The 27,987-nt window shown below is 44.1% G+C and overlaps 1 long non-coding RNA gene across 1 annotated transcript in view; it reads right to left on the bottom strand.

Moving 5' to 3' along the window:
* Positions 1-244: 244 nt before the first annotated feature.
* Positions 245-27,987, bottom strand: part of LOC117002598 — a 33,595-nt gene continuing 5,852 nt past the window's right edge. The window contains exon 2 of the long non-coding RNA XR_004419316.1: positions 245-1,288. This is a non-coding gene — a long non-coding RNA (uncharacterized LOC117002598). The remainder of the gene's footprint in view (positions 1,289-27,987) is intronic.

Here is a 27,987-nt window from a genome sequence, read left to right as displayed (position 1 = left end):
ATGGTTTTCAGCCTGCCATAAACCCAAATGAATTACCGAATTAATTTCCCAATGCTCTTGCATTGTTACAGGGATTGCAAGAGTTCAAAGAGCAGAATGGGTTTTTTGAAAACCTCTTTCACCTTTTGTGGTTTCCTGCTATGATCCCTCAGGTACCTTTATAATGAAAACCAAATAGATGGAAAGAGCAGTGTAAGAATCAGATCAAAACAAGGGACAGAGCAAAATAAACCAAATCAAGGAGTTGAATGTGACACTTAGTAGCATGGTTAGGATTTTCCAAAACATTAATAATTAAGTTGAGCAAGTGAATAGCCTTTACCTTTTATTTTTAGCATGAAGCTGTATTTTATCAAAGACCCCATCTAACACACTGTGTTGCAAAATAGGCAGATTTAAGACATAATGACAGTGACATTATTCTTTCTAACATAAAAATGGGGCAAAAGTTCTTCTAACTTCAATAAGAACATCTGCTGATCTTGTCTCCATGCAACACTGCTCATTATACTGAACTCTTTCATCCTGGCTTTTCCATGAACTGAAGAAGTGGTGAGAGCACAAAACCTCAGCACAAAACCCTCCCTCCACGCAAATTGCATTTAGTGACAGGCTCATGTCACAAACGAGTTCAAACAGGCACTGTGCTGCAAGGATTGCACCCATGTGGCTGACTGGTTCCAGTGACTCTTAACACACTACTGGGAGGAGCACCCAAAAGTCACAAGTACCTCTACTATGGCATTAACCCCAAGTTAAAACAATATTTACAAAGGTTAACCACGTAAGTAGTACAGAAACTGTCACACATGGATGACAACAAAAGATCTGAGGAGTCAACACCTGTGCTCCAAACAGCCTTCATCCTCCACCCTCCCTATGAGAAGCCTCCTGTTTAGTACACTGACACTTCATTTTTAAAGGTTTTTAAGTAAGCAGGAAACACCATTGGCTTCCCAAGGGGAGTCACCACATGGACACACAGAGCTCCAAGCCTGTTTAGGGGTCACAAGAAGGACAAGGAACCTTTTGGAATTCCAAGGTAACTGAGATGCTGACACCTCAGATACATGACCAGGCCTTTCAGTGCTGACTGCTCTGCTGGAATGCCAGAGCATCCTTGGAAAGCAGGCAGTACAATCAGGATAAAGAGGTCCATCCATGGACTCGGCGCTCGGACATGGAGTGTGGGCTACACAGGAGAGGTGGCCTCGTGTCATCTCATGCAGTCGTATGCAGTTGCTTAGTATAATCTTGCTATTCTCTCTGCTGGATCCCCTGCAAACATCTGAAAAAGTCATAGAATCAGTAAGGTTGGGAAAGCCCTCTAAGGTCATCAAGTCCAACCAGTGACCCAAGTGCCACATCTACACATGTGTTAAATCCCTTCAGGGAAGGTGACTCTACCATCACCCTGGGCAGCCTCTGCCAGAGCTGGGCAATTCCTTCAGTGAAGAAATTTTCCCCATTACCCAATCTAAACCTCCCCCAGGGCAATTTGAGGCTGTTTGCTCTTGTCCTGTCACTTGATAGTTAGGAGAGAAGATGCCCCGATCTGGCTACACCCTCCTGTCAGGGAGGTGCTGAGAGTGAAAAGGCCTCCCCATGGGTTTCATTTACTCCAGACTAACTCAATTTAAGTTGCATCATCCTTTTGGGCAGAATTACACATGTAATTTTTTTCTTGTAGTAAGAATTAGTGGAGAGCCACTGGCGCATGTATGTTGCAGAGTCACAGCCAGTTCTGAATTGCTTTTAGAGGCCCTAACAGAATTTTGCTCTTACTCTTATGCCTTGTAGAATAATACTCGAGAAGAACATTGCTATATTACCAGTTTCCAGTATTTGATGAATATGTATGGCACATTACTATGTCAAAATTTCCGTCTCATCTGTCAGTCCAACACAACAAAAAAGAAATTGAGAAATACCATAGTGTAAAGAAGATGCAATTACCATTTCCAGTTCCCAAGAGGAAGCCAGAAAATCCATTGAAGATCCTACCTCAGACCACAGACAATAGATTCCAGGACCAAGTCCTTTGTTCTTTTTCCTTCTTTTCCCTGACAACAACAAAAGGCTGTACATGAGCCCTTGATCTTAGGACTCTGCCGACACAGTTGGCATCCTGCATGAGGGGGGTTTAGGAGGAGCCTTTGAGATCTCTTAGTTACAACATACCTCCAAAAACAAAAGCAACATACCTCACTTTGGGTACCAAACAACAAGGTCTGGAGTTCAGGTTCAAGTGTTAAAATTCAGTATTTTCAAAACATCAGTTATTGTTCATTGGACAGTAGTATTTGTCTGATAATTTAGAATAAATGTTGGACAAACAAACAAAACTAAAACTCTGTAAGATTTGTAGAGCAACTAATTTATACTTAACAACAGATAGTTTAGATTACTTTCACAGAGTGAAATTGGTGTAATGTCCTGGATTTCCAGGTAGGCTCTAAGCACAAATGCAATGTCTCAGCCAAGGTCCCAATTCTGGTTTAATTGCACTGACTGGCCATTGATTTAAATGAAGGCAGGATCAGCATGTGATATAATTTCCTGGTGTTATTGTGGGTCTTATCACTGTCCACCTGCTTGTTGAGTAAAAACACGCATTCAAACAAATGTGAGGTCTCCCACTCAGATACATCCCAAAAATCTGCAAGGGAAATTAAAATGTGATTTTCAATCTGAAAAATAAAACAAATGTCACATACAGTAGTTTCACGAATACAAGCCGCACGGATTATAAGCCGCACCCCCGGTGCCTTGACAATGTTGCTGTCTTTGTCAATAGATAAGCCGCACCCCGAATATTAGCCACACTTTCGTTCGTCGCGAGAATCCGTGCGCAGCTTTCACAAACTGGCCAATTAGTAACAGGATCGCGGCATAGCGGGCTTTACTGGCTCGGGGCGGGGCCAGGCAGGCTCGGCCCGCTCATGGTTGCCGACGGGGCCGGCTGGGTGGTGCTGCAGCCGCCGCCGGGCTCACTGGCCCCCCTCTCCCGTCAGCACTGCCCCGCCGCTGCGTTTACGTACTCGCCCTGCCGGCGGGCCAGGCACTGCCGCCGCTGGCAGGCATGCCGGCCGCCTCGCCACTGCGTTGTTTACGTAGTCGCCCTGCCGGCGGGCCAGGCACTGCCGCCGCTGGCAGGCATGCCGGCCGCCTCGCCGCTGCGTTGTTTACGTAGTCGCCCTGCCGGCGGGCCAGGCACTGCCGCCGCTGGCAGGCATGCCGGCCGCCTCGCCGCTGCGTTGTTTACGTAGTCGCCCTGCCGGCGGGCCAGGCACTGCCGCCGCTGGCAGGCATGCCGGCCGCCTCGCCGCTGCGTTGTTTACGTAGTCGCCCTGCCGGCGGGCCAGGCACTGCCGCCGCTGGCAGGCATGCCGGCCGCCTCGCCGCTGCGTTGTTTACGTAGTCACCCTGCCGGCGGGCCAGGCACTGCCGCCGCTGGCAGGCATGCCGGCCGCCTCGCCGCTGCGTTGTTTACGTAGTCGCCCTGCCGGCGGGCCAGGCACTGCCGCCGCTGGCAGGCATGCCGGCCGCCTCGCCGCTGCGTTGTTTACGTAGTCGCCCTGCCGGCGGGCCAGGCACTGCCGCCGCTGCCAGGCTCGCCGGCCGCCCCCTCCCATCTGCACCGCCGCCGCGTTTCCTCGCCCTGGCCGGCACTGCATGCCCACGCACCGCCGGGCTCCCCCACGCTGCTGGCCCCGATTCTGCTGGGCTTCCCCCGCTGCCAGGCAGCCCCACCCGCTGGCCTTCCTGCTTCTGCCATGCTCCCCTGCACTGCTAGCCCCAGTTCTCCCGGGCTCCCCCGCCCTGCTGGCTCAGGCTCAGCCGCCCGCCCCCCACACTGCAGGCCCCGCCTCTGCCAGGCTTTCCCACCTCTGCCGGGGCCGGCCGGGCTCCAGCTTGGCTTGGGGCTGCCGCGGGCTCTCACTTCCATGTTGGCAGCTTTTAGAATTTTGTTAATAGATTAGCCGCCCCGGAATATTAGCCGCACTTCCGGGTTTCCACCAAAATTTTGGTCAAATTGGTGCGGCTTGTATTCGTGAAATTACTGTAATTCTACCCATCTCTCATCCTATATATCATAAATCCAAAGGTCCTAAGCCCACATTTTAACTTTTTCTTTGAAATTAGTGCACTATGTGTTTTATTGTTTTTAAGAGGAGAAGAGATGATTACCAAAGTCATTAGCAGCTAGGCACCAGCATCTTGCTCATTAGAATTTATGGTATTTTTTTGGTTTTACTTTGTGGGCCGGGATTTGGCCCATTTTCAAGACACAGTGACAACTGGTTGTGTAACTGAAGAGTAAGTTTATAAAACGATGTATGTGAGAGCCAAAATCACTAAGCTCCACCAAGTGGCATAAGAGAGAAGGTGTTGCCACAACGTTGGAGTATTAGAATGGTTTCAGAGGAACTGATCTCCCTTTATGCTGCCATAATTCAGTGTGCAGCTACCAAGGTTCTCTAACTTGTATGTGGCTGGTGAGTAGAGCATTGAGGGAGAGATTCCCTGCAATGTAATTATTATCCACTACTCAACTTGTGATCCTGCAGTACAGGTCTACTCACCCATCCCACTGGTTACCATGGAATCATGGAATATCCTGAGCTGAAGGGGAGCCATAAGGATCATAAAGTCCACATGTGTCTGTATATTGAGCTGTAGACACATTATGTCCTTTAAAATATACACTATAAGATAAATACTATAAATAAATATGAACAAAAACCCCAAGTTCCTTGTTAATAGAGTGCGTATTTGTCTGCTTAGATCTACTGCCAAATATTTGAGTGATCTTCTCGCTTCAAAACCACATATTAAGAACACCTTGCATGTTACAGATAATTTTAACAAACGTAGTAAATGTTTGTCTTGCAATGCTGCTACATTAGATTTCATAAAAATAGACTAAGAAATTCAAACTGATCTGCTAACAAGGCAAGCATGGTGGTATACAATTTTGCAAGCTCTTTGCATACCTTTTTTTTTATGAGGTGCATCATGCAAGTGTCACATTCCTGCATAACTAGTGCCTCTGTGGACATCTGGCCCACCAACACTTGGTGTTGCTGATTTCTGTGCCAGCAGTGTATTGGGTAGGACACACATGGTGTTACCAGCACCAAAAACAATGATGGCTCCTGCTCTAGAATGTTTCCAGACATTAAATTAACCCATATTCCTTTTTGGAAACACTAGAATAAGGATAAGACAAGAAAAACTCATGAAGACAATGGGGTACCACAGCTGCTGATAGTCTTGATTCCCAGGACAGGAACACTCTCAGAAGCCCTGCCTCATCCCACAGGTTCAGGTTGCCAATTCCACTCTGGTGTCATTACACAAATCTTAAATTAGAATTGGGCTGAGTTCAAAATCGTGTCTGCTTTTTCCAGGTCTATCAGCTGATGTGATAAAAGCCATCATTTTCATCCAGAAAAAAAAACACCCAACATTCTTCATTACACAGAACTCCAAGGATATCACTTTTAGAATCACTTAGCATGTTTAATGCCAGCCCTACTAGGGTGTTCTCTTCCTCAGTGAGTCATTCAGAATTGCAGTGCTCCCCCAGAGCAAAGATAGAGACTGAATGTACTATGGGAAAAGTGCCAACACCGTGGGACAGGTCCCATCGTGAGAGTAATAATAAAACTCCATTACAACTACTCACAGTAGTGGTTTGGGGGATCTTTTACCCTTTGTTTATTTTTAAGGAGACCATTGCATGTCATATAGCATGTTTTATATTCTGAATTTGACATAGGAAATAAGCCAGATATGCTGTGGTGTGCCCAGAGCATAGAGGAAGAAAGTACATGGGGTGAATAGAAGCAGCAAGTGCTGTGCAGTTCCCTGACCGGACTGGCATGATGCAGTGTGGTGACAGAAAGAGTGAAGCCACCACTGCAGCCATGAGGCATCTCAGAGTGCTGGCTGGTAATCACATCAGTCCAGAACTGTTGGGATGGCACTACCACAAGCCAGGGAGGAAAGGAAGGAAAAACTGAGAGGAAAAAAAGCCCTCAACTAAACAGCCCCCCAAAAAAAAGAAAGAGTGAAAAAAATACAGGACTGGATGATCCCTGTGGCTCCCTTCCAGCTTGCAGTACTCTACAGCTGTATGATTCTATGTTTCATCGGTGTCTTGCTAGCCTGACCAGAATTACTAAATCTCAGTTAAGCCCTGCAAGCTATCTAAAAATAATGTTAGATTTTAATCTTTGCCCAAGATAATTCAAGGTATTTTTCTCCCTCTCACATATTACTTGTCTCAGTAATTTCAGGACTGACATTAAAAAAGCTTTCCTAGCACAGAGAAGAAGGTAATACTATGTTCCCAGGGTTTAAAGATGAATGCCTTTTAATATAAAAGTTTCCTAGCAACATGCGTTCAGAGCCCAGAATGTATTCCAGAGGCAGTGATGCTTTCAGCATTGTCTCTATCGCTCCATCTGAGGCAGTTGCTGTGCTCTGCAGCCATTCCTGCCTTCACAACCCACAGTATTAGGGAACAGCAGTCTCGTCTTCCTAGGTTCAGCTTCTCACTGTATCCCATTTTGCTCTTACACATGAAAATATCTACCCACCCTTGTCTAGTGATGTGTATCTGTTGCTTTTCTTCAGCTTTCTGAAGAAGCATCTCCTTTTCCCTCACTGAATATCAGTCTCCTGAGTATTTCTGGCTCTCACATTACTTAGACTGCACATGCTCCAAACTAGGCAGCTCTTTATCTGTGTTTGGAGAGCTGTGGACAGCTGAAGGATGGTCATGGACCAGTGCCAGCACCTACCCGCCCGCAGCACCACATTCTCCAGCACTGTGCATGACCACAGAGCAAGAGCAGGGAGCAGGAGCACCTTCCACATCAGAAACTGAATTCCACAAGAGAAATTAACATGGGAAAAGGCTTAGCAAACCCCATTGTTTATATGACTGGGAAAGAAGAAGGAAAGGGGAAAGTAAAGGAAAGGAAGAAGGAAAGGCAGAAGGAATGGAAGAAGGAAAGGAAGAAGGAAAGGAGGAAGGAAGGGGAAAAGGATTATCCTGTAACTCCTTTGAAAGGGAATCATGATCCAAAAGATTATGCCAAGCCACTAAGTCTTGAGGAAAATCCTTTGGAGCATAGGTGTGGATACTCAGGTCTGTGGCAAAAGGTTCTTCTTCCCAGGAGCAGATCCTGACCAAATCATTGCCCTCTCTATCCCAGGATCCCCCTCTCATGATCAGGGCTCTCCAAGTGCTCAGAGAAACCACAGGGGAAGGAGGGCACAGGTAGGGAGATGGGATGCTGGGGAATTGGTGAAGGTTGAGAGGGGAAAAAAAAAAAATCCCACTCCTGACTATTTCTTGGAATTGGGCCCAAATGCCAGGTTTGTAAAATGCAGACTACTGTCTCGCTGGCAACCTGAAAAAACACTAGAAATACCAGTGGTGTGTACTGCTCCTCCCCTGGGAGCAGGGAATGCCAGCAGAAAGGCATGTTTGGGGATCAAACAGAGAATTTACACAGCCTCAAAGGAACGCTGCCTTCCTCACCGTGAGGTGCAGCTGGTCCTCAGCAACTGAAGGGTGGATGTCAGAGAATCACAGATGGGTTTGGGTGGGAAGGCACCTTAGGGCTCATCCGGTGCCACCCCTGCCATGGGCAGGGACACCTCCCGCTGTCCCAGGCTGCTCCAGCCCCAGTGTCCAGTCTGGCCTTGGGCACTGCCAGGGATCCAGGGGCAGCCACAGCTGCTCTGGGCACCCTGTGCCAGGGCCTCTTTACTGAGCAGTCTGCAGCTTGGGCTGGAATTGCAGCTCTCACTGGCTTTCACAGCTCCCAGGAACATTTGAGGATGTGTGGCATTAGGAACTATACAATGTGCAAAGGCCAAATAATCCAGATCCTAAAGAGAGATCAGCTTTGCCCTGAGCACTTTTTGGTCTCAGAGGAATAGGAGGGCAGTGGGATTTCAGACAGTTCCCAGCTAAGTCAGGCTGTTCCAGCCCTAACTACAAGGAGGCAGGCTGCTAGTGAACACTGCACAGCAGCAGCTAGGAGCAACATCTGAGCTCTTTTGTGAGCCCCTTCTCACTTATTTACTGCAAAAAACATGCTGATGAAGTTTTGCAAAAACAAGGATTAAGCAGAAGCAGCTGAGATACCTGTCAGTGGTTTTGTGATACAGCATTGGCTTTAATGCATCCCTCAACAGCAACTTACAAGACTGAATTAGAGAAGCTTCAAAGAATATTACTTTCAATTTACTCAGTTCCTACATGGAGAAATTAATCTATAATGTCCCAGAATACATCTTCATTCCTTCATTTCACAGCAGTTGTACAGTGCCCCATCCCATTAAACGAAGGTGTCTCACAGCAGCTGTACTAACTCTGGACCCTGCAATGTGCCACCGGGAATACAAAGTCAGGAGTCATGCACTGACACACAGCTCTCTGCTAGGGGCTGGACAAGCTTTGGAGTTGCCTTAGGACAGGAGGGAAACCTTATTTGGGTTTGTTTATAACATAGGTAGTCCTGAAGCCATAGGAGATATACTCTATACATTTACCTGTTCTTGTTAGCAGCCCCTTAATGTTTGGATATTATGGGATCTCTAGGCTGAGGAGCCAAAGTTGCCCAGAAAAATTCTAAGACATAGTTCCTTGCAAGGGGACCCATGACCCCACCGCAACTGCTTTGAGAATTCTTGCACCTGCTAAGAGATTTCTTCCACAGGACAATAACGATGTGAATGCCTTTTTTTTGGGGTTAGGGCAAATGTGAATTAGAAATGGCTTTAGAGGAAAACTTATCTTTGTGCATTGGGGGCTTGTGGAGGAAAGAAAGGTTCTTCATTTCCCTTTGACCACAGAAATCAGCCCCCAGACACCTCCATTTGAGAGCCAGTGCTTCGCTGAGCACAAATTCCTTGATGCTGAATGTTACCAATCCGGCAGCATTCTCACAAGAGACAGATTTGGACTTGGCAAAGAGGAGGCATAACTGGGATTCCTCTGCTGAATGTCAGGGGTGTCTCCCCCTCTCCCTTCTTCTCCCAGGGGACTGGGCTGCAAAGCAGCTCCTGGAGAGTTTCTTGTTTCTGCTAATTCTGGGATAAAAGAGGTAATTTAGGTACTCGCTATGGGACAAAAATATTCAGATAACCTTTACAATGTTAATTGCAGCATACACAACCCAAACTTAAGCCATATGTTTTCATTTGGGTCACAGAGCACACTTTGCACATTCTCCTCTTTCCTTATCAGGTTCTACATCTTATGCACTTTATTTATAGACATCTGCCTTTCTCAGGCAGTAGCTCTGGCCCTTCTCACTCTCCACAGCTCCATGACAGGAGGCTGGAACCAGGGAGTCTCTCAATCTCTACTCTCATGTAAAAAGTGATAGGACAAGAGGAAACACCCTCAAGTTCCATTTGGGAAGGTTAAGGCTGGATATTAGGGGGAAAAAAATCACTGAAAAAGTGGCAAAGTATTGGAACAGCTCTGGGACATGGTGGAGTCCAGGACTGTTCAAAATAAGAGCAGACATAGCACTTAATAATGTGGTTTAGTGACCATGGTGGGATTTGGCTGAAGACTTGATGACCTTGAAAGTTTTTTCCAATCTTAATGATTCCATGATTCCATGATTCTTCAGAACTATGAGTGTTACAGCTTCTATCCTGTACCAAGAGCTAAACAAGCCCAGAGTGCTGCCTTTTGCATCTTACCAAAGGCACAGTGGTAGAACAGCCAGAAAAAATGGAATCTTATTGTAGCCTAAACTCTATTCCTCTTCTGCCTCTTTAAGTGTGCAAGTATCACAGAACTGAGAATGGTTTGGGGTGGAAAGGACCTCAAAGCCCATCTAGTGCCACCCCTGCCATGGCAGGGAACCTTCCACTGTCCCAGGCTGCTCCCAGCCCCAGTGTCCAACCTGGCCTTGGACACTGCCAGGGATCCAGGGGCAGCCACAGCTGCTCTGGGCACCCTGTGCCAGGGCCTGCCCACCCTTGCAGGGAAGAATTTCTTCCTAATATCCAATCCAAATGTAGAGATGTTCCCCATTGTCCTATCTCTATCTACCCATGTAAAAAGTTACTCTCCATCTCTTTTATAAGCCCCTTAAAGTACTGGAAGGATGTATCTGCTCTGTTTCATTCATGCAGGTGTAGAAGAATTCCTTCACAAACACAAATGTAATAAAACCACAATGAGCTGTTATCATACATACTATTGATTCTCTGCTTAAATCCATCCTCTGGATTTCAGCCATGTACCCAGCACTACCAATAACATATCTTCAAAATTCTGCTAACATTTAATTCTTTTAAAACGAGCTTTTGAAAGCAGGACAGATCTCCTAGCCAGCCTTCCAGGGCAGAGAGAGGTATCTCCTGGCACTTCTAAGCTTTCAGTGCTATGGAGTTGTTGCAGCTGCTCAGAAGGGATCAGTCCTGCTTCAGCAGCAACTGTGGACCCAGCCCTGAGGGCCAGAGAAACCAAAAGGTATCTGCCAATTTTCCTTCCTGCTTGGTACTTGTCTTACCTCATAGACAAATTGTGCCGGAAGACCAGTTTCTGATCTCAGTTTTGCTATCCAGGCATATAAACCTAATTTCCTGATCCTGATTTTTTGTAGATTCTTGTTCTTTCTTAGTTTCACATTTTTAAGGCTTCATTTCTTTTTGCTTGTAAGCTGTGTTGTCCTAAAAAAACCCCCATGTGATGAACTAGAGGAGGAAAAACTCAGTAACACCTGTATTCATAATACCCACTTTCTTTACAGTCTTATACGGTCTTGTAAACTTTTTTTTTCTAACAGCTCTTTAGTGCTTTTCCTGCTCTCTGCAAATGACTGAGATGATGGCAAAACACTCAGAAACTTCAGTGGGAATAGAGGGGACTGCCACTGTGATAAGACTGCTGTAAATCCTAACTTGTTAACCACACTGGGCTGTAGTCATTTGAGGAACCATTTTGTTCATTCAAACAGACCACATTGTCATTATTAGTCAGTGCAGTTATTCCTTCCCCATGGGGCTGGGAAACTGTAAATAGCAAAAAGAATAAGAATAGGCGGCAGTCAAGCAACAGAATATTTAAAAGGTCATATGAAGTGCACGGCTCCAAAATACTGGAATGGCTGTATTAGAGAGTGGAATTCTGGTAATAGCCTCCCAGTTCTAAGATAGTATTAGCATAGAAAACTAGCATAGAATGGGGATTTGGAAACAAGAACTGTTTAAAAGACAGCTCTTTAGCACTCAAATTCCTTTTCTGAATGTCAGCTAAACTCTGTGAGCATTATCATCGTTTCACCAGAGGTTTCAATGGTGCTCCATTATATGAGAACACAGCAGAATGAAGAAGAACCTCAGTTGTTCTCTTTGACCTTCCACTTCCATTTCCCATGACATGTCCTCCACCTAGGCCCTGTGAAGCTCAGTAGATCCTGTGCATTCCCACAAACATGAAAACACACCCAGCTCCCCACTGGTACAGGAGCAATCCATACTACTCATGGGTGTAACCCCAGGGAAAGAGTGGAAGAGGAAGATGTATAATTGCATATTGGATAAGAGATCAATGGCTCATGAGTCCATCACCCTGGGAGATGGGACCAAGCTGCTGAGTCATTGATTATTTCAAATGATGTGCACAGTGTCTGCTGCTCATGAACACCAGAGTGGCTTCAGGAACATCAGACAAACTCAGGGATTTGTTCCAGCACCCTCCTGGAAAGCAAGCCATTTTTCAAAGACTTCAAAATCTCTGCTATTTCCATAACTGTAAGAATTGGTTTGCTTCTAGGATTTTCATCTGAAGACTATATATAACCTTTCAGGGCTTCTGTCAGAACACCAGAGATGGGGAGAAATCCGTGTTGCTGCTGGAGAGAAAAGCAAGGAAGGGATAATGGCTTCTGGCAGCACCAGCTGACAGCACCCAGCAAACACAGTCCTCAGCTGGAACAACAGGCATTACCTGAATGTCATCTTTTAGCTGGGCAAAGCGTATTGGTATCAGACAGGGAAGTTTGAATTAGACAGGGAAAGGAAGTGTGTGGCTTTCACAATGAAATGTGAAATTGTGACATGAGTGTTGTCCAAATACTTCTGGAGCTCTGGAAGCCTTGAGGACATAACCAAGCCCTATTCAATGCCCAGCACTGCCTGGGGGAAGAATAATCTTTCCCTGATATCCACCCTAACCCTCCCCATGCCCAGCTCCAGCCATTCCCTGGGTGCTGTCCCTGTCCCAGGGAGCGGAGATCGGAGCTGCAGCCCCTGGGGAGCTCTGACCTCAACCTTCCTTCTCCTGCTGAGCAAACCAAGTGCCCTCAGCCACTTCTTACAGGGCTCCTCCAGACCTTTCCCCATCTTCACTGCCCTTCTTTGGACACTTTCTAATGAATTTATTAAAATCATCACATGGCGTCTCTCTGATATGAGGTAAGAGATCACAGCAACAGAAATCTCCTCATGCAAGGCAGATGTCCTAAAGGCACTCAGCCTGCTTTTATCCACATTTTCTGAAATGCTTTGCCAGCATTTCTGTAGGTAGCTGTAGACTATCAGCCTTTTTTTTATCAAAGGATGACACAAGCTCTGCAAAGCCTGCCCAGGGCTGCAATGGCTCTCACAGCCCAGAACAAGAGACAGCAGCCATGGCTAAACCTTCTGCGAGCACACGGCTGCATTTAATGCCTCTTCCAATGTCTTAAAATAGCTCTATTTGCTTTTCTTTTGTCATGACACTTTCTTCACTCAAAGGCTGGAGCAAGAGTATTTTCTCACTTGATTAATGTCCCCCTAGCATAATGACTTATAAATAGATATAGAGCGAGTGTTGCTGAAGTGTCGAGGGCTTGAGCCCGTCTACCACTTCAGGTTTCATAACCATGAACATGCTGCTTTCCAAGACTTAGCCCTCCTCTTTGCCATTCTGCTGACTCAAAAATAGGCCTGTGTTAGGTTTTTTCATAACCACCATATGGTGCCTAGAAAACCTTTGGTACATTTGCAGTTTCCTGGGGTCTGCTCTGTATTTAAGAAGTAGATTTCTGAGGATGGCAATCATTTATGGCAGCTCAAGCAGTTTTTAGGGGTGGATTTTTACATCTTTTCTAGTGTTTAATGTTTGTCCAGCAAAGAGGCATCTGAAGACAAGTGGGTCCTCAGTGAAACTGTGTATTGCTTTTTCACTACACTGGATTTGATGTCTCCTGATTCAAAACACTTGCTCCTGCAACGAAAGTACACAGAAGTGGAAGATTTCTCTTCAGGTCTCTAAGCACATCCCCTTTTACCTGTACACTCCCCGCCTGCCATTTGTCTGGCTTACCTCTAACTTGCTTTTCTCAGTAGTCTTTATTTAAACAATCCTTCTGCAAACAGAATTGAAAGTAGTGCTGCAGGTGAGGCTGCAATGTGGATCCCAAAGAGGTTGTGGTTACATTTGCTGTGGCATTTATCTAGATTATTATCCATCTTCTCACATTTTTTTATATGCCAACAGCCACACTCTGATCAGCTTCCTTTAATTTCATCCCTGCAATGTCTAGAGATGCTTCAAATTTCTTTTCTATTGTGGATTGTTTTTTATCAACCCTAAATTTTATCCATTTTGTGGCTTGCTTGGTTAGGTTCATCAGAACTCTTTAGGTTTTATCTTTAAACTAAATTTCTCCTTAAAAGCTGTGATATGAGTCACTCACATTTACTTCCTTGGCCTCTTTGCTTTAACACCTTCTGTGGTTTCTTCTGTTCCAGAGATGAGAATAATTAGTACCCACTCTTAATTTTATAGTTTTGGAGTGTACTATTTTTGCTAGAATGAATATTCTCCTTCTTCTGAATGCATTTTAAGACAGCTGGAGGTAGGTGACTTGAATAAATTAACAGCTAAACTTCCCTACAGAACAGACCAAGATGTACTTTGATGATTTAATTCATTATTTCCCATTTTTTCTGGAAGCTGATTTTGACCTCCACAATGGAAACAGAAATATTTAATAATAATAATCATACAGGTCACCTTCTTTAAACCACGGAAATCTCAAGAACATGCTGCAGATTGTGCTGGCAGTTTGTTTTGGGGAGTCTTCTGTCTGATTTATCACCCCAGGCCTTTGATCAGCATTTTCCAAGTATATATGTACTTGTCATTAATTACAACATAAATAAAAATGAGACTGCACTTTCATTATGAAAATTGGTTAGAACAAATACAACAGCCTGAAAGTAATCTACAGTGGATGTAATATAACCCCCAAAAGCTAAATGAGTGCTGTGACAGAGATTAACTGAGCACTCTCATAAGCATGGATTTACTGGAACAAGTCGTCGGAAGTAGGTGCTTTTAGACAAGACCTGTTAGACTCTGGGATTTTCATTAAACACATTTCTGATGTTAGCTAGGAGAACAGTTCAGCAGATCAGCTCCTCTGGCTGAGTTAATTACTGTGACTTTGAAATATCCAGTCAGTTTCAGACACAGGGATTGCCCAACTCCTGCCTAATGCATCCACCTGTGTAAGGGTCGGTCTGAAGATTGCCTCATTCTTCCTCACAATCATCGTCAGAGACTGAGACCCTGAGACTCTTGAGATCCCTGGACCCCACCTCTCCCTTTGGGCAGGAGTTGTGGTCTGGCTAAGGTGGATGCTTGCCAAGGGACTGTGTAGAGGTGTGTGTGCTGTACTGTCACGGTACAATGGACTCAGGCAGGTACAGGGCTGGAACAGCCATACTTTCTGCACCTGATTCTTGAAGCCATGGTCCTCTGAACACAATAGTCCATAAATCTCCCGACCTTTTGGCCAGTGGCCCCTCACCTTGAAATGGACTATAAAATTATCACTCTCAGAAGAGACCTTTGAGACTTCTTTCTCCCCACGGATGGAAGACATCGCCGGATGACCCGAAGATGTCCCATCTGTTGGCAGCTATTCTCCCTACTCTCTCTCTTTCTCTCTCTCTCTGTCTCTGTCTCTCTGTCCCTCTGTCTCTGTCCCTCTGTCTCTGTCCTTCTGTCTCTTTCTCTGTCTCTGTCTCTCTCTGTCTCTCTCTCCCTCCCTACTTCATCATCTTTTTATCTCTCTCCTTCTCATCATTATCCCAAAACTGAATTGTTGGCCCTCAATAAATTGCTTTGCTGCTTGTTGCCGAACAAAACCTTAGCCCTTGCTGTTGTCCTTTGCACCCTGTGGTCGAACGAACCATCACAACCCCCGCTCAGGTTGTGCGGACCGTGACAACCTGGCAAAATACAGAAACAGGCTTCTGGTGCAGAACTCTTGCCACTGGCCTGGTAAAGAGCTCCCCAGCATGAGTGACCTTGGTGAGTAAATCTGTGCAAAAGACAGAAACAGAGTCGCTTAGAATGTTGTAAGAATGGATTTAAGAACTAGACTCGACCTTAGGTGGCTTTTCCAGCCTTAGCGATTCTGTGATTCTGTCCCTGCATGTGTTGCACAGACCGGGCAGCAACACAGGCTCTCCACAGCAGCAGGTACAGCTCCACTTCAACCTCACCTGGGGACAAGAGCTCCCCACTAGAGATCTCCTTTGCTCAGGTTCCACCATCCACACAACCAGCTGGAATTCAGCAAAGGTGCCTTCCCCTGTTGTGAGATGTTTTTTCTTTACATGTCCACTTGGGCAGTTCAAACACCCTATCTGATGGAAACTCTGCATAGAGGAAGCTCCCAGCAGAACAGCAGAGGCATTTCCTTGTTAAAGCAAATAGTATTTTGAGAAAACTAAGACCTCAACAGCTATAATAAAAACAAGTAGAATAACCCACAACTGCCATATGTGTGCACTTCTGAAATAATTTGCAGTTTCTTACCACAAAACAACAGAAAGGAAATCCTACAGATACTCCTGTCAGTGCTGCAATGGGTGTATGCCTCACTGATCCAGACTCAGCACAGCGAGCAGGAGTTGCCTGTTTGAAGCAGGCTCTTTCCCTGCGTCAATAACTGGTTCCTCACAATCCTGCAGCAGCAGCTGTGGGAAGACACATCAGGGTCTTGCAATCTTTCATCCAGGTTTCAGCAGTTTATAGGGAAACTAGCTGATTCCAGCTGCTCATTCTGGAGCCTGAGTTAACGGACCTAACAGCAGATAGAAACAACTTCAGATACAGAAAGATAAGGAAAATCAGCAGGGAAACACTAACGGGGAATTTAAAAACCTTTGGTCAAGTTTTTTTTTACTGGATCACTATTTCAGCTGTCAGACAGGACATACCTTACCAAAGAGAGACAGTTTGAGTGCAACTGCAGAGAAGCGTTGTTTTCTGCTATAGCTGGATAAAGACTGACACCATCCAAAAACACTTTCTGATGCCAAAAACACAGATAAAGTACATAGTGCACAATACTTTCAACAGCCTCCTGCTCACAGCAGTTCTCCAGCTTTTGTGTTTTCATTAGGACTTCACTGCTATGCAACTCTATTCCTAACTCAAGTTAACTTTGTTCAGACCTTCCTTCTGCAATACAAATGAGTTTCTCCAAAGGGAGACAGCAAGAGCTAATGGACCAGACAATGTCTGCTGTATATCATGGGTGAGCTATGAGGGAAGCCTGGTTTGAGGCTCATTTCAGTGGGCTGTGCTTTCTCTACCTGCATGTTCCCTTCAACATGTTCTGAACATAAGACATGAAAGAGCTGGATAAGACAAGCACGTCAGGTGAGGGTGCTGTGTGTGTGGAGTGGCAGCAGTGGTGCATACCTCAGCTCCCTTACCTCTTCTGGGAGCTGAGATACACAGAATCTGAGATACACCTGGAAAATCTTGTTAAAAAACATGATAGCAAAAAATATCTAAATGCAAATGTGTAAAAAAAATCAAAGTTTGAGTGTAGCAGCTGCCCAGTTTCGTGACTCTTGGGCTAAAAATGAAGATATGGGTTGGAACTAGTTGATCTTTAAGGCCCTTTCCAGGGCCTAAACCATTCTGTGATTTTATGATTCCATGTCTTTTGTCACAGCTGTAAACCAAGTAAAACCAAGCCATGTATCATAGCACTAACCAGCTACCTGATGATAAAGTCAATTTTAAGAATATTGTGTTCTTTATTATTAAAAGAAGACTGTATTAGTAAGCACAAGATAGTAAAGCAAAGCTATCTTTATTAATAACTAAGCAAGGGTTTCTTGCAAAATTTAGACTAGATTGAGAGAGAGGGTTTCTGTCTATTTTCATTACATTATTTTACACTGGATGCATTTTTAACGATAATAAGACACTCTAGGAAGGATGCAAAGAGCTGTCAGTGCTATGACATTTCCAGAGTTCTCTGAATGATTCAAATAATGAAGAAATACAATAACTTCTGGATAAAACCCCTGTTAGATAGTTACTAGTTGAATATTACCTAAACACCTTTTGGGTGTTAAATTGCCTCAGGAGGAAAGAAGAGAGGAGTGATTTTACTACATTCCTACCCTGCCCAGCCAAGGACTGGATGAGATACATTTGCTCTGAGAAAAACAAAAGAAAAAAAATTAAAAAGTAAAAGAAGAAGCTCTTGGATCATAAATTCTGAAGCATCATAACTTAATAGCGTTCATTCATGTCAGTCAGAATATATTAAAACAACCCACTCCCATTAACAGCACAACATCCACCACTTCAGGATGGTAGCATTTCCCAGGCAATGCAATGAGGCCTCATCCAGCTTGACCTGGATACATCATTCTAAGAATCCAAAAGACCTTCCATTGAATTACAGCAAGTTTAAATAGGTTTCTTCTTATTGTTTCTTAAAACCAAGTACATTACACCTTCTGTGCAAACTCAGAAGGTTACAAAGGCATGGGACAGATTTAAAGAATTGCAGCAGGTTTCCCTAGAAGCATGAACATTCCAGATCTGGATCAACACTTAAAGTTTTAAAATGACAGATTCAAAAGACATTTGAACAGATTTTGGAGCATGCTCCTGGAACCCATCTGTATATCTTTGTCTTCTCTGTCCTGTGTTCCAAGCCTTGACAGAGCTGTTCATCTGCTCTCCAGGTTCTGAGCAAGGAGTGTGGGGCCCTTTGGTGTGCAGTGCCATGGGAACAGCACAGGGGCTTTCCCTCTCCATGCTCCCACCAGAGCTGCATGCTCCTCTCCATCTCTGCAGCCTTCCCCTGGGGTCTGAGGCAACCCTCACTTCTCTATTTCCTCACAAAGATAGAAAAAATTACCTTCGGGGGCAAAACTTCAGAACTAGACAGAGATGTTGCTTAGCTATGCACAGGTATTTACATTTGTATCACCTGTCCAGAGTTAAAAAGACAACTCTATTGGAGTAGTAGGGATAAAACAGCACTGTAGAGAGGTCACCCAGCCTGGCCTGATGCTCTGAGGCAGGCTCCTCAAAGCATGCACCACTCCTGCCAAGTTACAAGTTGTTCCAGCCTGTTGTTAGCAGACCTCCAGTGGTGGATAATCCACGCCTCACAATGCAGGCCAGCGGCCAGGGCCCCGGTGGAGGATCCTTTCCTCACACCAATAATGGTCCTTTTTATTCTATTTTGGCAAACGCAGAAAGGGATTTCTTCTAGCCCATAGATTAGGCTAATTCCCTTGCTTGGTTGGTTTCTGCCAGCTGAGCTTTGAAGATGCCCAATATCCAGTCCTAGAAGAGTGTTACAAGCTGTTTTCTGATGAGCACATCATCAAGGACAACACTCTAATGGTTTTTAAATTGTTTCTCTTAGTCATAGGCTTAAAATAAAAATTAAAGAGAGGCAGAAGAAACAGTACAAGCTTTAGACAAATGTAAAAGAAATGTTTAGACTGTGAAAACCAAGGGAGAACATAATTACAGACCATGTTTCACTGACAGCATGACTCATTAGAGAAGACTAAAAAAATGCTTTAAACATATATATCTGTTTGGCTGATAATAAAAGTGATAATTAAAACCAAGAACCCCAGACACTTCAGGACTCCTCAAATCCCTCATATTCTTATATCCAGAAATACAAATCAGAGGACATCCTCAGGAGGTGCACAGAGTGTGCCAATTCCTCCAGCTGCCAAATGGCTCCTGCAGCTGCAGAGCATCTGGACCTTGGACAAAACACACGTGCAGACCCAAGGGATGGTGGCAAGGCAGAGTTCATTGGGTGTATGGCTGATGTTTGAGTGGTGCCTGAGCCCCACCAGGCTGGGCTGGCTGTGAACAAGCACGTGCCCCAGCAATGCTGGGTGTGCCGGTGATCTCAGTCAGTAGCCAGGGGAGGCACTTCTAATTCAAAGAGATTTGAAAAGGCCATTTCTAACCCCCAGTATGCTCATCTGCACCTGTACAAGATTACTGGAAGCTCAGTATGTCACAGCACATCATGTGCTCAATCACAGAAATGGTTTGAGCCTGGGGTATCAGCAGTGTATCACCAAGATTGCAAGGAGCAGGGTCATTCCAGATGTGCACAAGGACACAGCAGGAGCATTGCTTGGATTGTGTTTTTGCTCAGTTTCCCAACAATAGAAAAGAAAAGCAAAACTTGACATTTCTTTGCTGAAAAAGTGATAAAGCATTGGAACAGGCTGCTCAGGGCAGTAGTGGACTAGCAAGGCCAACAGCTAAGGCCAGCTTTAAGGTTCTATGATGTCAGTCTTTTGCTGAGAAAAGTGAAAGAAAAAGAAATCTGTTGATATCTGAACACTGAACAGGGGTACTCCAAAAGGATTTACATGGGCACCCACATACACAGAGATGTCTGATGTGTGTAAATACAGGTATATAAAAATAGATACGTGTATTGATTAAATCTCGCAACAGTTTAAACTTTCCAGTTATTAAAAACTCCAAAAAGGCAGTCAAATTGCTTAAAAGCTTAAGAAAAATCTACTTTTCAGGTTTTATTATTATTCTGCATTCAGTCTACAAGCATTGCAGAAGTCTCAAGGCATGCCAAGAGAGACATAGCCATGCTGGTAAAATAAACCTCAAGGTGCTTTTGTGGAAACCTGTACTATGCTGTGTCCCTGAAGTGCCATCATTCCATGAAGATAATGTTTCCATAATGTAATTGCAGCTGCAAGATGTACCACTATTGCATTAAAATGACACATTTAACTCTGTAAGAAAATGAATGAGCACATTGCAAAAAGCCATGGCACAGTAATCACACCCAAGACAATTTTCTTCAAAAAATTTGAAAAAACCCTGGAAACCTGATTTTACATAAGTTAATTGCAGACGGTAAAAAATTTAATGGGAGGTGTTAGAATTGTGCTACAGTTAAAATATAACAGTCAGCAAGGCAAATTATGGACTGCTTTTAAAATTAATATCGAACACCAGCACGAAAAACTAAATATGTAAATGCCTTGGCAGAAATTCCGCTCTTTTCTTAAAATCAAATGTACAGACTCATCTTTGGAGCATATAACGTGTCCTTTGTGCCTCTGCCTAGCAACAAGCTGCCTGGGGCTGGATGCTCTCAGAAGGCACATTCCTATTACCCAGACCTACCATCTCTTGACATCTTCTGCTGGGTTCTTAGGGGAAATCAGTCCTATTTCAAGTTTTCTCCACACCCATTCTGTCTGGAGTAATGGGTAAGGTGGGTAGGCTGCGGAGCTCTTACATTAAACAGACTAGTGGTTAGCTGTATTCTGTCACTGCACGGTTGTACTCACAGCTGCAGGCTCACACACAATGTTGATTTTGTTTACTGTTGAAAGCTATCTTGTAAATGATGACCAATGCTCCTAATGGCTTTAACTTATTTATAGGACTGCACAAAGGCTTCAGACCCAACCTTTGCTCTCATATTGCCAAAGGCTATAATTAAATTTTAATTGACAGTCTGAATCCACCCAAGAGTTATTTCCTCATCTTTCCCAAGGACTTGCAAGGTATTGTTACCTGAACCTGGCTTGCACTTATCAGAGATGAAAAGTGCTCACAGGAACATTAGGGTTTTTACCAAGCTTTATTCAAGCCCCAGATGTAGAATAAGGAGTAACACACCTAACCTCTGTCTGAATCAAAGGTTTTGCCTTTTTATGTGTTGGATTAGAATTCCTGAGGATGGTGGCCATTCCCCATGGGAGGGCTCTCAGCAATCCACCGTGCATCTGCACGAATGCCTCCTACAGCTCCAGTCTGAACAGAGAAATCCCTTGAGTAATGGTCTCTGACCTGTTTGTCAATGATGAGGTTTGGTAAACTCCATAAAGAGGATATCTTTGCTCTTTCAGCCTACACCTCAGCAGAAAAAGACTTTCTGCCAGAACCAAAGCTTACCTTTGCATCTGGGGTTGGAAGCTGTGGAGTCTCCCCCAGAAAGGGGGGCAGGAAAGCACTGACAGAAGAGAGAACACATGAAGATATTTGTCTCTGTAGGTGTTCACTTAACTTCATTTCCATTCTACACAAAATCCTCTCCCAACCAAAACAACCCCAACAAGACCCCACAACAATACAGGCTTTAAGTAAGTTTTTTTTTCCCACACAGGCTTTGATTCAGGCAGTATATTTTTATCCTGGAAGCAGCCTGGTTCTTCCTCCTGCCAGTGTATATTATTACTACAAAAGATACCACTAAGAAGAGAAACCCACAGCTACAGACTCTGTATAAACCAAAACAGAGAAAAGCTGTTGTAGGCAAGGGAGATCAAACATGCAAACTACACAGCAGGTATCAAATGTGGGGGTTTTTTTTCATTTTAACACAAACATTTTTATATGTTTTACTGCAGTCTTGGTTCACATTCAACACAGCAAAAGCTCACTGCAGGATTTCATTCAACTTTGACAAGATCTGGATCAATTCACAAAAATACAGGCTCTCTTTCCACTACAGAATCACAGAACCATGGAACGGGCCAGGTCAGAAGAGACCACAGACTCAAGCAGGATCACTGGGAGTACTTTCCCATAAGAGATGCACAGTACACACAGGCATGACAAGCAAGGGACTCACCTACACATCCACAACTTGGAAATTGTGTTGGTAGCAGCTCCCTGCCCATGAGTGACTTCACTTCAACAATCAAAAGTGTCTTTAGAGATGCATCAGGAGGATTGCTCTGCACTGGTAGACTCAGAAATGTCTGGCAGCCAGCACACACAGCTGTGCTCTGTACCACAGTACCACTCAGTTAAGATGTAAACACTGGAGTGGGGTAGGCGGTTTAACTCTCTTTCCAGTGCGTGTTTCAGTATAGATATTAGGGAGACAATGCCTGGTTGTGCCAGGTTATTTCTCAAATCACTAGCCCCGTGAAAAAGTGTTATCAATTATGTTTGCATACATCTGCAGATTTTCTTCTTAACTGGGCTGTTGGCCTTTCCAGTAACACATAGGTGCTTTTCACAGCAAGTCTACAGTGAATTGTGTTTGAAGAGAGTGATTCTATATATTCTTGAGTTTCTTAAATCAAAGCAAGTTGTATCTCTAAACCTGAGCAGATAAACAGCGAGGCACAAGAAATACTTTTTAAATCTTACTCTCCTTTTGCTAATTCAGCTGCATAGCAGAAAAGCCTGTGCAAAAGTCTACAATTGTATTCTAGAACCATACTTCAAAAGACTAACACAAAGTATCCTCACATGTACTGTCTACAGGTCTGGTTTACCTTTACTAAAAGCCTTTCATTTTCCTTTGAGTTATTTCTGAAGACATGTTTCACCACACTCTTGATTTTTGGCTTCTAACTTGAGCTAAAAACTGAGAGCAGCTTTCTTGTTTCAGTGCATACCCAGGCTCCTCAGCACAGTAGAAATCTCAGAGTATCTGATGGCCTCAGCACAAAGCTGCTTTTTGTTCTGCCTATCTGCAGCCCACCCGGGGAGATGGCATGGCAGGTCACAGCTCCATGCCAGATCTGCTCCCAGGAAAGTTCTCCCCTGGCACAGAGGCAGCAGCTCCCTCCACAGCCCTCCCAAATGAGCAGAAATCCTGGACCTCAGTTCTCACTCAGTGTTACCCACAGACACAGTTTTGTGACTTTCTTTGCAGCAGCTTAACCAGGGTTTAGCTCAGAATTTAATAGGGTCTCTTATTTAGATTACTCAGGAATTTAAAGAGTTTTGTTAAAACCTTTGTGAAAAAAAGGTAAGTTAAACACATTTTTCAAATGCTCCCAAAGAATTAAAGCAGGTTAAAGAACTACAATGTGCAGTTGGTTAATTTGTGCTGGTTTGGCTCTGTGGGGCTGTGTTTCTTTCAAGCCTTGTGTAACTGTCCTTAATTGTACTTTCAATTAATTTCCTGAATGGACAGTAATGCTGTCTACAGGGAGGCACACCGCTTAAAAGTAAAGCAAATAATTTCTTAGGATCATTATTACAACATGGTAGCATAAGCATATATTTTATGCCCTGAGCAGCATCAGAACAAACCAACTCAGAGCACTGACCAAAGATGCCCTTTCCTACTGCTTTTTGCAGATTTATTTTAAAAAAGAAAGAAAAAAATAAAAGAGGGGAAGAAAAAAAATCTACTGTGGGATTGTCAGATAAACTGACAGGCAAGCTTTGTACCTACTTACTGGATTAAATTTCCTTTAATAAACTGGAGCCATTTCAATAACAATAATAGAATCCTTGATGTTGGTTTCCAACAATTCATCCCATGTAATAGCGCAATTACATTTTGCATTGTTTTCTCTATGACTTGGATGAACACTGTCTAAAGGCAAGGTGTTGGGAGAATTTACAGTAATTTCACGAATACAAGCTGCACTGTTTTGACCAAAATTTTGCTTCCATACTGGAAATGCGGCTAATATTCAGGTGCGGCCAATATGTGAATAATTTTCTGACATTTTCAACCCTGGGAGTGCAAACCAAGTCAGTACAAACTGCAAAGTCAAGCTCCTGCCAGTAAAACCCTGCATTTACGCGGTTGTTACAAATTGGTTACTCTGTTGCGTGGCGGGCGGAGTTGCTCTGTGCAGGCAGCACAGGGGGTGGGGAAGGCGGGGCAGCTCCCTCCTGCTGGCCCCACGGCCTGGAGGAGGCAGGGGCTCTCTCCTGCTTGGCCCCGCGACTTGGGGGGCTCCCGTCCCCACATGCCACTGCCGCAGGAGCAGGCAGGCTACATCCCCACGTCCCATCGCCCCCGCAGGTGCCGGTGGGCTCTGTGCCCCCCCTGCCGCCGAGCAGCAGCGCTGGGCCGTGGTGACCGAGCCCAGCGGTGGCGGCGGCCGGTCCCAAGCATCCCCGCCGAGCGGCAGCGCCGAGCTGGGCCACCCAGCCCTGTCGTCAGCCCCGAGCCCTCATGGCCCGAGCTGAGCCAGTAAACCCCGCCCTGCCGCGGTTCGGTTACTATTTGGCAACTTTGTTGCACGCGGGTCCTCGCTGCGAACGACAGAGTGGCTTATACTCAGGTGTGGCTTATTTATGGACAAAAACCAAAATGTTTGCCAACACCCGGCGATGCGGCTTATACTCAGTGCGGCTTGTATTCGTGAATTTACTGTACATGATGAACTCACCTTCAGTCTTTGCCCTAAGGTTACAAAAAAAAATTTAAATTCTTGGAAAGCCACACTGATCGCTGATGTCTCAGTGAAAATGGAATAAATATCTAATTTGTTTTTCTAATGCCTTGCTGCTCTGCCAGAACAGAACAGGATGGATCTCTTTACATGCTACCTCATACACATACCTCTTATTTTATCCGATTACACAGATGTTTTTAGGAAATCACCAAAATTAATAAAGATGCACTTGACTATGTCTAGTCTGAAAAACAGTTAAAAACACTTTAAAAAATTAATTATTTTTGGAACCAGGATGTTGAAGTCCATCTTGATGTCTAAACTGTGTGGTCTTTGAAACTATTAATGGATCTGATGTAAAGGTGTCAAAGCTAAAGTTTTCTGGAATTTTAATTTTGATTTCTTTAATACATTAAGAGAAAAATTATTTGGAATATATACATAATCAGAAACTGGCATCTCTCAAATTGGGACAATTGGAAATTTTAGTTTTCCTACAATATTTTCAGACAGGTGGTTTTGAAAACAGCCCCACTTTTAAACTTTTCACCCTCATATCAGTTGTGCTAGGTTTGGGAGAAATCTGGTTTTAGGACGTAAATGACCGACCAGTACCAATTAAGTACATCAGAGCAGTTTTACTTCTCACATTTTGCATTTCTCCTGACAGCTGTTCTTTAATGTCTGTGCTCAAGGTATTAATGTCTCACTTCCCATACTGCCAGCACCATTGCAGAAGCGTCTGCCAGGAAAATCTGCAATGTTACTTACCAAGAAGATTAACCATAATTGTTGACAATAATACCTGTCAATATTTACACCATAACATAAACCAAGGCTTATTCCATAAACATAAAGATGGTGGCCGGGGCATGGTGCAGCCAGGTTAAGGAGTCCACATACAGATTTCTTTCTCATCTTCCTCATCCATCTTTATACACCACTGATATTAAAAAAATGCATCATTTCTAAGCTAGGCTGAAATAATGTGTTTTCCTTTCTTAAAAATGTGAAGGTGTAAATTTCTGTCTTGGTAATTTTCTTTTTAACCTTTTCAAAATTGCTCTTCTGTATTTTGAGTCCATAGTTGCAATGCTTTTTAAAGGTCCTGAGACTGCCCAGTGTTGTGGTGTAAGTATCCATATACTCTTAAACACTACCATTAGAGTTTCTCTTCTGAAATAAAAAACGAGTGCCTAGAGAGGCAGCACACAACAGTATCCAAACCACAGCTGCCCTGGGCTCAGCATTAGGACATTTCCTGTCTCTGTCATTGATTACCTCTGGTTTGTATATTAATCCTGCAGAAAAGCAATGGCAGAGAGAAGGATAAATTCATATCTCAATGCTCCTGCCTACTTAGGAAGTCAGAAAAATGGTTTGGTGGTGCTCAAGAAGGAAATCCTCAGAAGGGACTAATGACTTCCCCTTGAATTATAACCCTTTTACAATCCATCACTCTGATTTAGGGCCTCGCAGTTCGCCCTCCTGGCAGCCACTGCACTGCAGTGATTCTCTACAGTCCCACAGCAGAGACAGCTCTAGTCCAAAAGACTAAATTGTGTCTGCATCCATGCCTTGAACCCAGCCTTCCCTGGGCCTGTGGAGGCTGGCAGTGAATAAGGTGTGCAGATGCAGGCACCTGAAGCCTGCTGCAAGCACAGGATGTAGCTCGTGTTTAGTCACTGCAAGTTCCCTTAGGAACCAGACCCAGTATTGAACTTGCATTTAGCAGTGCTTCGTCCTGAAGCAGCTGATCCTGAAGCAAATCTGGGGATTCTGTGGTTGCGTCCTTGTTCTATCACAATGGGATTGGACACAGCCAGCACTGCTGGATTTCCCTTTGAGGCTTACTCTCCTTAGCACGTCTGGCTTGCCAATGTTTTGAGGCAGCAACTTTTCCTCCTTCTCTCCTCAGACATTTCAGTTACCTAGCTTCAATGAAGACCCACAGCTTAGAATGACCTTCCCCCTCCAGCAGATAGGTAAAATTCTTTTCTGAAACGAAAGAGTGTGTTTTGCCTAATAAAGTGCAGCAGTGTAGCTGTCAGAGCTTTCTGGTAACTCCTATCCCAACAGCAGGGGTTCAGATCTGTGCCCCAGACAACCTAACCATGGCTTTGTCGCTGTCAGGGTCAGGGTGCTCTGCCTCTCACACTGCAGTAGTGTCACTTTCCCCAAAAATATTTGCTGTATCAGCAAGAGCGATTTTGGGTTGGCTTTTCCTATGCTCCCCAAAGCACCTCTGAGCAGCTCTGTGCCAGGTTGAGACCCTAAACTTCTTGCACTTCTGGGCATAACCCCAAATTTTTATCTAGAACTACCAACTTCCCTCCTCTAAAGCCTGTGTTTTAATGTGAAATTGCATCTTCACCCTGTAGACCAGAGGGACCTCAGTCTTATTAATACAATCTGGACATCCCTGGGGTGAATGGGGAACAGCTCCATCCTCAGACTCTTCAGGGAGGTGAGGTAACCAGGGCTCAGTTTTCAGGCAGATCCAGGAGCAGGATGCTCAGTGAAAGAATTTCTTTAGGTAGAAGCACAACTATGGATTTTAATCTCCAACTAGACAGGGGGTTTAAAAACCACATTTACAGATCTAAACCTCATTTATTTGTGGGTAATCTCCTCTACACCTCAGTATTTCAGTAACACTGGACTGATCTTCAACTCCTTTACATGAGTAATGGGAGCATTAAACAGATGCTGGCAGCACAATTTGGCAATGGCAGAAACTGTCACAGTAAAGTTAAAAAAGTAAAATATGCATCTTATGGGGCAGTTATCCTAAACTTACATTCCATGTATCTACAAAGCTTCTATGAAAACAGATAGGAATTATTTATATCAAATACCCTGTAAATACAAAGATGTTTATGTATCCATGGGCAATATAACTTTTATTATTATATTCTTGATGCCTTTTGTATTTATTTTATATTTTATTAATTCCATGATCACTATACTCTAAGTCAAAGAAAATTATTCATGACTACTGCAATCACTAAGATTTAATAAAAACCCAAGAGTCACTCAGCAAGTAAAAGTAGAAAAGTCAACAACAGGAAATAGTTGCAAGTATAAGCATCTAGTGAAGTGAAAACACGGCAACAGTGCTAATAAACTGGTTGTGTTGGAATTAGTTTTACACAGTGGATCAAATATTTGGTGAAAAAAAGGAAGACAAAGCCAGATGGCGCTGCTTTCATCAGGCAACAGGTCTGGCAAGAAAAAGCCCTTATGTACACAGGTGTTTCTGGCAATAGGAACCAGAAGAGAGAAAAATTTGCAATGTCTTTCTGATAGTCTGTCAGTAAAATACCAGAAAATTTGTAGTTTTACGGACAGGTCTCAGCATAACTGCAGAGGAGAATGCAGACCACAGACAGAATTAATGTCTACAGGTTCTGCTGAGGCCACTCGGTACTTCCAGGTGAAACAGATTTTAAAAATTTCTAATGTATCAAATTTAATGGTGTCAGTCTAGTCTTTTCTATAGGC

The sequence above is a fragment of the Catharus ustulatus genome, chromosome 13 (assembly GCF_009819885.2).
Source record: "Catharus ustulatus isolate bCatUst1 chromosome 13, bCatUst1.pri.v2, whole genome shotgun sequence".
NCBI lineage: Eukaryota > Metazoa > Chordata > Aves > Passeriformes > Turdidae > Catharus > Catharus ustulatus.
The sequence above is the reverse complement of the archived record's forward strand: the minus strand, read 5'-3'. Positions and strand labels throughout refer to the sequence as shown.